The sequence below is a fragment of the Parus major genome, chromosome 1 (genome assembly GCF_001522545.3).
Source record: "Parus major isolate Abel chromosome 1, Parus_major1.1, whole genome shotgun sequence".
In the NCBI taxonomy this organism is placed as follows: Eukaryota; Metazoa; Chordata; class Aves; order Passeriformes; family Paridae; genus Parus; species Parus major.
In genome coordinates, this window is record NC_031768.1 from 11094763 (window position 1) to 11107797 (window position 13035).

The 13035-nt window shown below is 38.3% G+C and overlaps 1 protein-coding gene across 1 annotated transcript in view; it reads right to left on the reverse strand.

Moving 5' to 3' along the window:
* IL1RAPL1 (interleukin 1 receptor accessory protein like 1) overlaps positions 1–13035 on the reverse strand; it is a 678633-nt gene that overhangs the window by 35599 nt on the left and 629999 nt on the right. The window lies entirely within an intron of this gene.

A 13035-nucleotide genomic window follows, 5' to 3' on the forward strand; every position in this document is an offset into this window, starting at 1 on the left:
GATCGCTGGTACTCATTGCTAAACTACTTTAGCAGCAAAGTTTTAAGCACTGACACTTGAAAAAAAGCACATGTGAACTAATCCTGAACATTAGAATGGGAAGAACCATTAGCAGAACATGCAGCTGGGAGCAGAAATTTCATATATATGTTCAGCATTACTTATTTAATCATTATAATGAGGATTTAAAAGCTAATACACCTTCACTTTGTTTATTTTCATTATGGAATCTTACATTTTATTTGTATCACTTGGCTTTGGGCTTTATCTTGAGCACATACAGGGATCAAAATGGCAACTTGCACACTTTTCATGTGTTGGTAAGACTAGATAAAGCAAGAGGACAGACACAGCTGAAGATCTCCTGTACACTGCTCTAAAGAGATTTGTCTCAACATGCACCAACTCCTCTCAACTGCCATGGGCATTCCTTTAGGGGATAATTACACAGTAACTTAAGAAAGTGTTGGGATTTAAGAAGTGTTTTTTTCCCCCCTGAAGAGAGTATTTCCCTGGAGTTTATATTACTGCTGAGACCAAATTCATATTTTATTGACACTTTCAGTTTTTGATTTTTGGACTTTAAAGGTGACTGATGACAGCTCCTGGACAAAAAATGAGAAAAAACCATTGTTAGCACTACTTTATCTCCACCAAGATGTCCTAAGTCCATCTGGGTTCAATTAATTTCCTCAAAAATATACTGTTTTGTGTCAGGACCTGGTTCTTCTAAAACACACAATATTAATATTTGAATATAATATTTACTTTTTAGCGTGAAAGAAAATGCAGGATTCTGTGTAACAAGAAGACAAGTAATCATTAAATAAATGTCTTAGAAATTTCTCCCCTGCCTGGCTTGAGCTCTCACATCCATGCCATGAAAGATTTGGAATCAAAAGTTTGTGTCCCAAGTGTGCAACATGAAGGTAACTACCATGTCTGCTACTTTCCCAATCCATTTTGGAACTTTAGGAACTCATTTTTTTTAGTCATTTAAAGAAGGTTTGGTTGCTGCTGTACCTTTTACAAGCAAGGCCTGCTAAGGATACAGGAGTATTCCAGTACTTGAAACTAGGATGGAGAGAAGGGTCTCATTCATAATCAAAAAAGCATGAAGTGGAATTTCTGTATAATGAGAAATTTTAATAATATCCCATATTCTAGAGCAAAGTTGTCAAATATTAGATGAGTATCTTCAGTGAGAGGACAAAAACTCTCTTTCTAAAGACAAGCATAGCTCCTGTTTTCACACCCCAGGGAGCCATGGTCAGGACACCTCCCTGGAAACTCAATTTCTCAATCTCTTCACGGCTCAAGAAGTGCAATTTGGAATCACTGGGGGAAGGACTTCTGCAATCCTGAAGCCATTTGCAGGGAATGAGATGAGCATGGGGACACCACTTAATGTAGGTCATGTGCCTGAGAACCTGTAATGGAACACGATCAATTTCTTGGTTCCCTGCCATACAAAACCCTGTTTCTTATAGCAGTTTCACTGCAGATATACCAGGTGGAGGATGGGGCTGGGTAGGGGTTTTGGGATTTGCTTCTCTTTTGGTTTTGCATCATAATTATGATATTTGAATCTGTGAAAATGAAAATATAAAACCTTAAAGGATTATGAATGTCTCGGTGACAGTGGAATCTTTGCACTCTTGAAATGGGAGAAGGTACCTGCACATCTAAAGCCAAAGCCACCTTCTGTGCAAATTGGACAACCCCTATGGCATTACCTACCAGACTTGGAGAGAAGAGCGCTACCTAATGCATCACTGCCACTTCTTGGGCTTTTTCCAGAGCTTTCCTACCAAGCCAAGGCTTGGTTGAAACTTTATAGCTTTTAAGAGCTGGCAAGATCACAGCTAGAGAGACTGTAACTTCTGGCCAATTTATCCATGATTTGCAGAGATTAGACACCACAGGATTTTTTGCTGAACCATCAAAGCTCTCCAGGCTCCTACAACTAACAGGTACCCCTGATAAATGGTTTTTGCTCTGAGTGGGCTTCTGAGCTTTTTACAGATGAATATTATGAGCATAGATTTGTTTTTTTAAGAATAAACATCTTCTGATAAGAGCAAAAATCATAAAAAAAAAAAGTCTTTAAGATTAAGGTTGTTTTCCTTATTAAATTCTTAAAGCAGTTTTCCCCCAAAATAAAGCATGCAAACATAACTTTAAATGTAGAATCTGAAGTTTCCATTCAACATGAAATAGTTTCAGCTGAGAAATGAATTAGGAAGAGTGTAGTGCCACTTAGCAGTACTGTGTTGATTGCAGTTACTCAGGGAAGGCCATTAGAATGCTGGGGCTTCAGCTATAAATTACCTGCACTGTCTATCTTGACCAATCCTCACAATAAGCCAGTGGGATGTTCATTAGCTGGCCATCAAGGAAGATTCAGTGACCAGCTAATGACCAGCTGTGACCATTAATTAGGGGGTCTGTTACTGCAGGGCTCCCAGCTCCTTGCAGAGGGCAGGGAGCTCCCCTGGAGAAGCAAAGAGGCTTCCAGCTGCCCGCACATGTAAATAAAGGCTGACTGCAGGGCACTGCTATGAATGGACAGAGAGTTCTGGGAGCACATTGTCATCTCTACTCCAGAGCTGCCATCCTGAGAGTGAGTGAGTTGTGCTGTAGGAGGGGCTGGTGCTGTGCAAGGGGCTGCATTTTCCCCTGGAAGTTCACCTTTGAAGTCAGCAGACAGACAATCTCTGGTTTGGCACCGACAGCTCTGCAAGGACAATCTGCTTATAAAAGCCTGCAGATTTGCAGAAAAACGTGAAACATACAATAAATACAAGAGCTGCTTTGCTTCATCTTTAAGCTAAGGTACAAACAACCTGTTAACCAATTAATAGAAATTTCTCAGTTAACCTTAAGCAATTGTTTCTCTCCATTTTTTTTCTGTACCTAGAAAAATTAGGGAAGAGATCTGAACGTCATGAAAGTTTCATTAAAGGATATATAATGGTTTCTATGCCATCAGTTTAATTTCTTTCTGTAAATGCTGGATTACTACAATTTAATATTCTGTTTTTGAAGGATTTTAATTTCATGTTTTAAATTTACTAAACGTTTTCAGTTAATTTACTAGGGAAATTAATCTATTTCTTTCCCCTTTGCTTTAAGTTGGAAATTCAAGTCACAACCTGGGTAAACTGCTCTGTTTTGGCTTGGGTTTTTTTGTTGTGTTTCATATTTTTTAATGGACTCTACAAAAATCCAAAGGCATCAGAATAGAATTATTAAGTGAAACTTACAGTATTGCTATTTTTGTTGGCAAAACAACAAGCAGAAAAATCAAAACAACTTAAAGAAAGGATAAAGAGAAAAATAACACTTTTGACTTCTCATAATTATAAATTTTTTAACTGTGAAATAATGTAAAAAAGACATACAAGAGAACACAGAAGTAAATTCAATTGTAATTTTTTAATCACCCTTTTTTCTGATGAATATTCTCTTAGAGTATTGAGTTGATTTTTGTAAAAATTGGAATGTATAGCGCTACATATTCCTGCTGCTCACTGTGATAAAGTCACACTGTCGGCTCAAGCCAACCGGGCTCAAATTTAATTAGTCAAAAGCTCTCTGCCATCCAAACTGAGACCCGTTTTTGTTGCACGGAACGCTTCCAAGTAGAGTAGAATGCATATAGAAATCACAAAAAGATGTGCTTCCTTGAAACCAGCAAATATCTTGAGCAGAAAGACACAGATTTTGTGTTCATTTTCAGGAATTGTCAACATTTGGGGCGCCTTGCAAATTACTGCTATGGGAGCCAATGCCCAGCAGAGGGCACTGTCTAACTTCCAAACATTATTTCAAATAAAGGAAATTCCTGGTGAATAACTTCTCATTAAAAAACATCAGCCTGCTAAGAACGTGCTACTTGTAATTAGAAAATTAGTGAATGTTTTGTGATTGCTGAAATGCCATCTTGTATGGTCATTTTAGATTCCATTTGCACCGTTACTTGTTCAAGTTACCATACACTTTCCTCACCTTTGCTTTGACAGATTCTTCAGTGAAGGGAAACCATTTTTTGTTGGCAGCAGCTATAGTAATCAGAAATGCTCTGCAACCCCTTTTTAGAAGATATCTCAAAGGCATATTATGGAAGTGTTTGAGAGGCATGCTCAACATCTAGTAATAATGAGTGACAAAAGACTGAAAATGTTAAGTGCACTGAAATATGGGGCTTTCTTTTACTGTGCAATGGAAGCCATTTGTACAACTTATGTACAGGAATACCTAGGCAGTACCTACACACTTACAAGTATGCCATTTATTTGTAATGGTAACGTCTCAAAACGAAATTATAAAAGGTCAAGACAGATGCAATGAAAATCTTGCACATAGGAATTAAATACTATTCTTTCCATTCACATCACACTGCCAAAATATCAGTTGTGATATTTGGTGTGGAAAAGTGGAAGGCTGTGAAAGCTGGTAACTTCCTAGGTGTGCCAGATGAGCATTGACAGAAACAAGTCAATGGCCCACTTGTTTTGCCAATGGCACCTGACAAGGCCAGCGGGCAGGTAAGTCATTTTTAGAGAAGTCTTGTGTCATAAAACAATTTGACAGTATTTGAAAGCCTTCATGCAAATGTGATTAAAAAGAAAATAAACAAAAAGCAAAGAAAAATGAGGTACCATGTAGTTTTCAGCTGTGTGACTTGATCATATGCTCATCTACCCTTGATCTCTTGGGAGCCTCTTAGAAGAGGGTGAATTGAAGAGATTCCTCTGGCTTCCTTCCTTGGATGCATAAATCAGCACCTGCTGCTATCTGCCCTCCAGTTCCCATACCTATTTTTGCATCTCAGTATCTTGTGCTCCCCTAACATAAAGTAAATGTCCTGCTGCACACTTCATAGAGTGAGTTAGGAAAAATTAAACAAACAAACAACCAAAACAACACCAAGCAAAGTCAAATATTATTTTCTGAAATATAACTGCAACCTGGGAATTGCAAAATTCTAATCTCATCTCTGAGTAGTAGTTTTTTCAAGTTTTTGGCAAGTCATCAGGTCTTGCATTCATACAATTGTGAAGGTACAATATGCAAATGCTGTCTATTTGGAATTCACTCAATGTGAGTTTGAGAGGGTTGGACATAATCATTCCTCTAAGTGTTATCATGCAAGCATCATACAAAGTGCTGAATGTGATTACACAGCTATATTTCTTCATTAATAGGCCTGTCCATATTTTGCTGTGCTGCAGAGTGGAATTTTGATTGCACTGGAATCTAAATCACATTTTGAATACGTCCTTCAGGCCACAATGGTGTAAACTCAGAGTGCACATTACCATTCCTCCACAATAAAAAAAATCAGCAGAAGGTTCTCAACAAGACCAGAGAGAGAGTCAAAAACTTTTACAGAATTTGTAAATATCACTATTTAGGGGAGAGGCTAAACAAATCCCTTTCTTCAATTTCAGATTTTTATTTTTTTTTTAATTGGAAAGAAAAAAATCAAAAGTCTAATTCTTGGTCATTAGGTTTTTCTTTGGTGTTTTTTTTTACTAAGCAGGTAGTCCTTGTTCACCATGGAGCTGAGCTCATTCACCTGTTCAGGGTTACCCATTACCAAATGAAAAGCTGCTGAATTACAGTTCAGCAGCAGGAGCCCTAAAGCAGGTGTCTGTATGCTCCTGCTGCCGTGTTCCTGCAATCAGCCCCAAGATACCGTAGTCTGGAACATTTTATAAGCTGCTGAACTGAAACATATAATGTGAGAGCTAAGATTAACCTATAAAAATTTTGTGGTGGGCTTCTTCATAGCTTGTGAAGGAAGAGAAACCCAAATCCTTTCTGCTTCAAACAGGCTTTTTAGCAGCAGGACTGTCAGAGTCAATGAAGACAGCAACCACCTGCTGACAGCAACCAACCAGAGCAGACTGCAGGAAAAGAAGTGATGTATGGGACTTGGGACTCAAAACGTCCAGAACATCTCTCAGGTGTGTAGATTGTCAAACTTGCCCTCATTTCACAAGAGGTAACAAAACCCCTGAACCAATAATCTTGATTTTCCTAACAGCAGGCCTCTCCTCTTGATAGATGGTAATGTCAGGCTGATAAATTAGCTGTTCAGCAAGTATTTTTCTCTCCTCCTTCTTCTGAAGTGGAGTTTGGAATGGGAGACAGCTATCACAAGCATAAAGAAAGTGTTGCTAAGGAAAAGGAAAGCCACTACAATTGTTTTACAAGATTTACTTAACTTTTTCTCTAGAAGCTTCTATTTTCTATTTTTTTAAGCAAATGCATTTATAAATACTTTTTCACTGTGCCCTCTCTGTGAGATCAAAGGATAATTTGTTTTTTCAGAAGCTTAGCTGTTTTTAGACAGTCATAAGAAAATATCCTAGCGAACAAATGTCTAATCAAAAAAAAAAAAACAAAAAAAAGAGAAAGAGGTGGCTCTAAATGTCAAACTTCACATTTGTTACCTCTTACAGACTTGTGGGAGCTTTAAATCTGTTCATACCATGCATAGCTAAGTACTGGTGTTTTGTTTCTGATTTCTCTTTAAACCACACTGCCTTTGATTATGGTGGTGTGTTTTTTCATTTTAATGATGTTACATGGTGAAAAAACCAACCTTAGCTGACAGCCCAAAGTTCCCTTTGCACAAAGGAGTCCAAAAGGGCTCCCATAAGGGACCATGTGGCCTCTTCCTGTGTCTGAAAAGAGTCCCCAAGTCCCACACCGGGGCTGCCTCTGCCCCTCAGCACTCGCCAACCTCCAGAAAGATCTTGTGTCTTTAGCTTTGTGAAGTCCTGCTCTGAGTCATATTTTTGAAAACTCCTAGGAAAGCAGAAGGGTTTTCTGCTTAAAGCCTTCACATTTTGGAGAGTTTATATTAGGGGAAAAAATAAAAAAAAAAATTCAACGTTTGTCCCTCTGGTAAAGAGTATTTACTGGTAAGAAATGCAGTAGAACCTGTAAGCTTCTGGAGTTCTGTAGGTGACTCTGGGCCTCAAGAAACTATAAAGCCACAATAATTTCTTTACTACTAAGGAAAGACAGTTTCAAGCCATTACAATTCTCAGTACATATTTCTCCATCCCAAAGAGAATCCAGAGGTAAAGCAGCAGCAGGCTCAAAGAGGGACTTCAGTGGCTCTCTTGGTCAGAACACAGCTATTGCTAAACTTGTTTTGCTGAGGAACTGCGTGAATAACACACAGCAGGACAGCTTCCTTTCCACTTTATGTTGCTTGTGAAAACTGTAGATACAGTTGCCTTTTTTTTTTTTTTTAAACCTAAAGAAGATAAAAGCAGATAAAATATTCAAATATTTGTTTTTGGTTTTTTTTGTTTTGTATTTTCTTTTGTAGTTGGTGTTCAGGGGGTTTTGGGGGTTTTGTTTCTTTTTTTTTTTTAATGTTTTATATTTTCTAAGTGTTCTGAGAGACATGTGGTTTTTTTTTATAAATCCTGTTTTCCTCTTCTTTCTGAACAGACTACAGTGGGTTTGCTTTGGTCTCTTGTGGGTGCTAGTCCATGTCAAAAAACTCTTGCTCATAAATCATCACAACCAGTACCTTCTCCCAGTCTCCCTCTCAGGTGCACTGCACAATATGTTCTGTACAAAGAATAGCAATGATATTCTAGATAATGATAAATAGTGTACTTATTTTCCCAAACTCTGCAAACAATGTCAGATCACACTTAAATGTAAATATCAACAATCTTAAGGAACAGCCTCATCAATTCTGGTTAAATACGAATTCAACTTCTTGTGGCTCTTTCAGCTCCCAACTGTTCATCCAGTTGATATCTTTAGAAATGGAATTTAACAAACAGCATTAGAAAATGTGTTTTACTGGAATGTCTTATAATAGCTGCTCTTTAACTGCTTTGGAGAGAGGGACTGCAGTGTTTGTATCATCATTAGGTAATCTGAGTGGGTACATTAAATTCTCAAATTTGGAGTCACACATATATACTAAATGACAAATAGTGAGCTTATTTTCCATTGGTCAGCTTGACTATTCTTTTCCTCTCTTCGGTCTTTCTTCATAAGAAAGTCTACCATGGACTGAGTAGGCTGCAGGGAATTATTTGGGTAAGGAGGTATTCTGAAAAATTCTGTAGAGATGGGCTGCATATAGAAGATTTTTTAAAAAAGAGAGCCTTTGAAAGTAGCATGCACAGTGTCACCTACACCTGGGTTCATATTATGAAAACTGGGACTCCAGCTTACAAAAAACAAATTACACACTCCATCTTCCTTTGGTGCTCTTTCTCTTCAGCAAACACTGCAAACATTATCAGTTTTAAGATTTTAATGAATTAATCTGTCAGGTCAGATCATGTGATGGGGAATGTCATTTGGAAAAGACCCAGACTAGTTTGGCAAACATTTGAATGGGGAAAACTACTGCTCCCATGAAGCAGTGTGGCACAACAGGATAAATACAATTGAAATAAAACTCATCTATTACATAAATCAAAATACTTCAATTTGGTTCTAAAATATGTGACACCACTAGTCTGTTCAAATTTTCACCAGGAAAGCCATTAAGAACCAAGGAAAATTGGAGCCCTGATGAAATGGACCCACTGATTACTAATAAAACAGATAAATAAAATCAGCACCAACTTTCAGTTTACTGCAGTAAAGTCTCTGATGGTAGAAAGGGATTTTATGTTTATTCATACTGGGTTTTTCTACTTGAACAAAAGAATGAAAAAGAGTGAGATATTTACATACATAGTTTGTGTGCTTCTACTTTAAATCAAGAAGGTGCAATGCACTTGACAGAGAAAATACTAATTCTTAGCGTAACCTTAGAAACAATTTGCCATTTAATTAAGTATCATATGGACTGGTATCTGTTTATATAATTTTAAAATCCTAGCACATCAAAGGTTTCTATTGCATAAAAACGAAAATGCATGCTGCTCCTGAGAGCACTAGGCTTTCTGCTTTTACACAGTAGTCATTACATTATGTAGTCCTTTTATTTCTCTTGCATGCGTTAAGAAATTAACCTTTAGTTAATATGAACTTTCCTAATAAAACACTGAAACAACATCCATTAGAATAAAACCCTCTGGTTCACAAGATGAAATGGAGAAACTCATTTGCTTCTCAGTGACACATGTGCTATACTCCCGGACCATACACGTGCTGGAATAATCCACTGCTATTTATTGGCTTCCTTTCCACATGAAAGGCAGGCAGGCATTTTTTAGATTACACCTCAATAAACTGCAGACTGATAGACAATGCTTGCTGAAGGCAGCTGCACAAATACCACCAATGGAATAAAAAAAATCCATCTGGCACTGCAATATGCTACCCTAGTTCAAAGGAGAAAAGTTTACAAATGGGAGCAGCATGAATTCTTGATGGTGTATCCTGCTTTCTGACTTTTTGAGCAGAGGACCTGAGTTACAAGAAAAGTTCCCACAGGGAAGAATATGTGTCTGGTCAAAGGCAGGAGTCCTGCCACACATTCCTGGGCCACATAGCTCCATTCTCCAGGTCCTTGGTCTTTATAAAAGCTCCTCTCCTATGGCAGAGCCTGCCCACTGCCCCCAACCCCTTATCTCACTCTGGTTTTGAGGTGGGTGAAGCAAACTTAATTCCCTGCAAAGAGTAGCTATTCCTGTATCTCACAGGCCAGAGTGGGAGAGTTTCTTGCATTCCTGAAGAACACCTGATCGAGGGCTGGCTCCACATTGGCTGCTGCTCTTAACAGGAAAATGACCTGGCCAGACTGGAGGTAGCGTAGGAAGAAGCAGAGCACCACATCCCCATCTGTGTTTGAAGTAGGTGCAGTCCTGGGCATGAAAAAATGTGGTTCTTCCAAAACAACTTCCTTCTCGAGAGCAATCAGTCTTGCATATCTTTGTCAAGAGGAGCTGCTCTTCAATACTGGGAAGTCTGAACAGCAGCAAGGCTGAAATGATTTCTCTTCCTGCAGCAGCCATGTGGGCCTCCTTTCTCTAGGCCATCTTCATTCTCCTTTAGTTGTAATTTCCATGGTTGCACAGCACAGGGTCCTGCCAGCAAAATTCTGAGAGATTTAGGGCTCCTGTGTCTGAAGCCAAATGCTTGAGGTCAGCAAGAGGGAAATTAATCCTCTTTACTTATATAATTGTAAATTTTCTGAACAATCTACACATCCCACCCTCCTTGTGCTACATGCCCACCAATGCTGTAATTTCTCCTTGAATTTTTGTTTGTTTAGGTTGTTTTTGTTTTTCCTTTTTTTTTCTTTATTTCTTTGTTTGGTTTTGTGGGGTTTTTTTTGTTTTGTTTTTGCTTTTGTTGTTGGTATTTGGGTTTTTTGGGGGGGGTTCTTTTTTATTTCTTTTTTTTTTCTTTTTTATATTTTCTAAGTGTTCTGAGGGGCATTGGAGTTATGGCATTTCTAAAAAATTAGAAGAAAATGAAGGAAAATTTCACCTTGTTCCATTCAAGCTCTGGGAATACAGGACCCTGTCTACAATGTTGTTTTTGCTTTTAACAGTTTCTGGAGGTCTCAAAGCAAGGACTAAAAGCAGGGTTTGAGTGACAATAGAAATATAAGGTATGACAGCTGCTGGTTACTGGAACAGAGACAAATATTCACTGTGCAATACTTATGATACAAACTGTCCAAGGAGAGAGGTGGCAGGATGGTGTCTGTAACAGCACAGCTCTCTGCAGAGGTGTGTGTGCCACCACTGACCCTGTCCCCTGTCCCCCCAGAGGCTGCCAGTCACCCCAAGCTCCATGATGGCTTTTTAATGGGGACACCTGTCCACAAGGGACCAGAGTAACTTTGCAAAACCCATTTGTGCTTGTGGCTCGGAGCTAGACATGTATTCCACAGCTGGGGAAGAAGAAGAGGGAGTGTTAACCCTTGCACTACATGGCTCATCACCTCTAAAGAATATCATGGCAGCTACAGACTTTGATTTTTATCCATGCAATTATTTGCAAATGCTGTTACAAACTACTGGATAGTAAAACATTGATGGATTTTTAGAAAGTGCTTAGAACACTGTTTACTTTCAGTCCTTTGCCATCTAAATGGCATCCATCCCTTTGAAAATATGTCATAAATGCAGACATGAAAATGAGTATTATTTATAAAACACTCCAAAATTGATGGCCTTAAGCATTAAGGATATGTTCACATATGCAGCAAGTTTCTTGTTAATGTATAGTGTAGGCTCGCAATGGAGTTTAAATCCATACTTAAAGGAACCTCAGTCATACCTCAGATGATCATGTGGATCATCTGAGGTAAGAACAGTGGGGCAAAAAAACCTCTACTTTAAAACACTCTAATGATAATTTAGGGTCATTGATCTACAAACACAAAAAGTGGGAAAGAAAAGTCATCCATACTGAATAAGAGGGAAGATCTACTATCCCAGCATCCTGTACCTGTACCATCCAATAGCATGAGAGGCAAATATCTACATATGGGTGCCACAGTCCCTGAAAACAACCTTAATTTTATGATGAAAATTTTTACAGGCTTTAGAGAAATACAAATAATAAAAAACAAGGTCATATATCTGTCCTTTATAAGCAGTTTGTCTGTTCTAACAGGGTATGCATATAAAATGGGGCCAGGAATAAACTTCATTAGCACTGGGAAACAAAAAGAGAAAAAAATGCAGGTCTTCTGATGGAAGTTCAACAAAGTGCTTTTTAAAAGAACATGCATTTATATACGAATTTAAAAGATGTAAATTTATTGGTATAAGAAGAAGCTAAGTTCTCTTATCCAGCTGAGTGCTTTGCTTCCAACCTGTTATCATTTATTTTCTCTACCACACGGTATAATCAAAGATAGCTAAAACTCAAATTTGGAGAGAGCTGTTTAGGATTTTTTTTAATTTTAATTTTTTTTTTAATGCATTGGATTTTGGATAGAAAGTTTGTTAAACTATACTTTACATAAATGGTTATCCTAAAACACTTTGTAGTGTGCAATGCTAAAGTTCAACTGCTAAATAATGAGCTCATTTAATAAGCATGAAATAAACAGAGGAAAATAATAAAAGGCAGAGAGAAAAGAGGCATAATTTCTTCTGTTCTAGGTGGTCATTTAAAGATGAAGTGATGATTTTTTTTTAAGACTGAGATGGCAGGCAGCACATCCTTGGTGTCAAAGGCAGGTAATAGGATGACAAAGGGTGTTTGGTCCTGTTCTATTCTGGTGAGTATTCCTGGTTTTTTTCTATTTAATTTCAGTCAGTCTCTAAAACGAATACCTGTCCAGATGAGTGTGAGGAAAAAGCTAATTCAATTGGAGAAGCAATAACTTTTCAATGTCCTGCTCATTTTTCCCCTCTATACTGCAATAAAGAATTCTTGTAAAAGCCATTTCCATCTTGAGTGTTTAGGTCAGTATTGTGTGGAAGGAGCTGCTGAGAAGCAGAAAAAGATTGCATTTGAGGTTAGGACCTGACCTCTTCTAGGGGATGTACATGGAAATCTGGAAGGTGATAAGGTACTTCTCAGAGATGGGCTACTGGAACCTACCCAGTGATAATGCAAGAGCCTAAAACCAGGTTCCAACAAAGGCTGAAAAAATGATATTGCTCTTTCTCCTCAGAACAAAAGCCCTCAGCACTTTTTTGTCCTGTTCCCACAACCCCCCTGTCTCACCCCATCCCTCCTCCCATCCTAAAGATGTCCTGCAATCTCCAAGACTTCCCTGCCTGGAGACAACTCCAGGCCTTGATCTCCAGCACCCAGGATAGGCAGGAGGCAGCCTGAACCCTGCTAACATGTAAATTCACCTTACACCTCTGTCTCCACACATAAAGTTAGGAAGGCTGGAACCTGCCAGGTCTCTAATGTAACAGATCATCATTATGAAATTACTTTTATGTATGGGGTTATGAAAAATAAGAAATTCAACAAAATAAATCACAGCAGAAAATGTGTGGGAGAAATGGCTGAGAACAGCCACTTTCCTTCTTCCTTGAGGAAGATTCTTATGCTGTAAGTTTAGGAGAGGCATTACTAATAAAAACTAGCTAAGAGCAACAGTTTGCCATT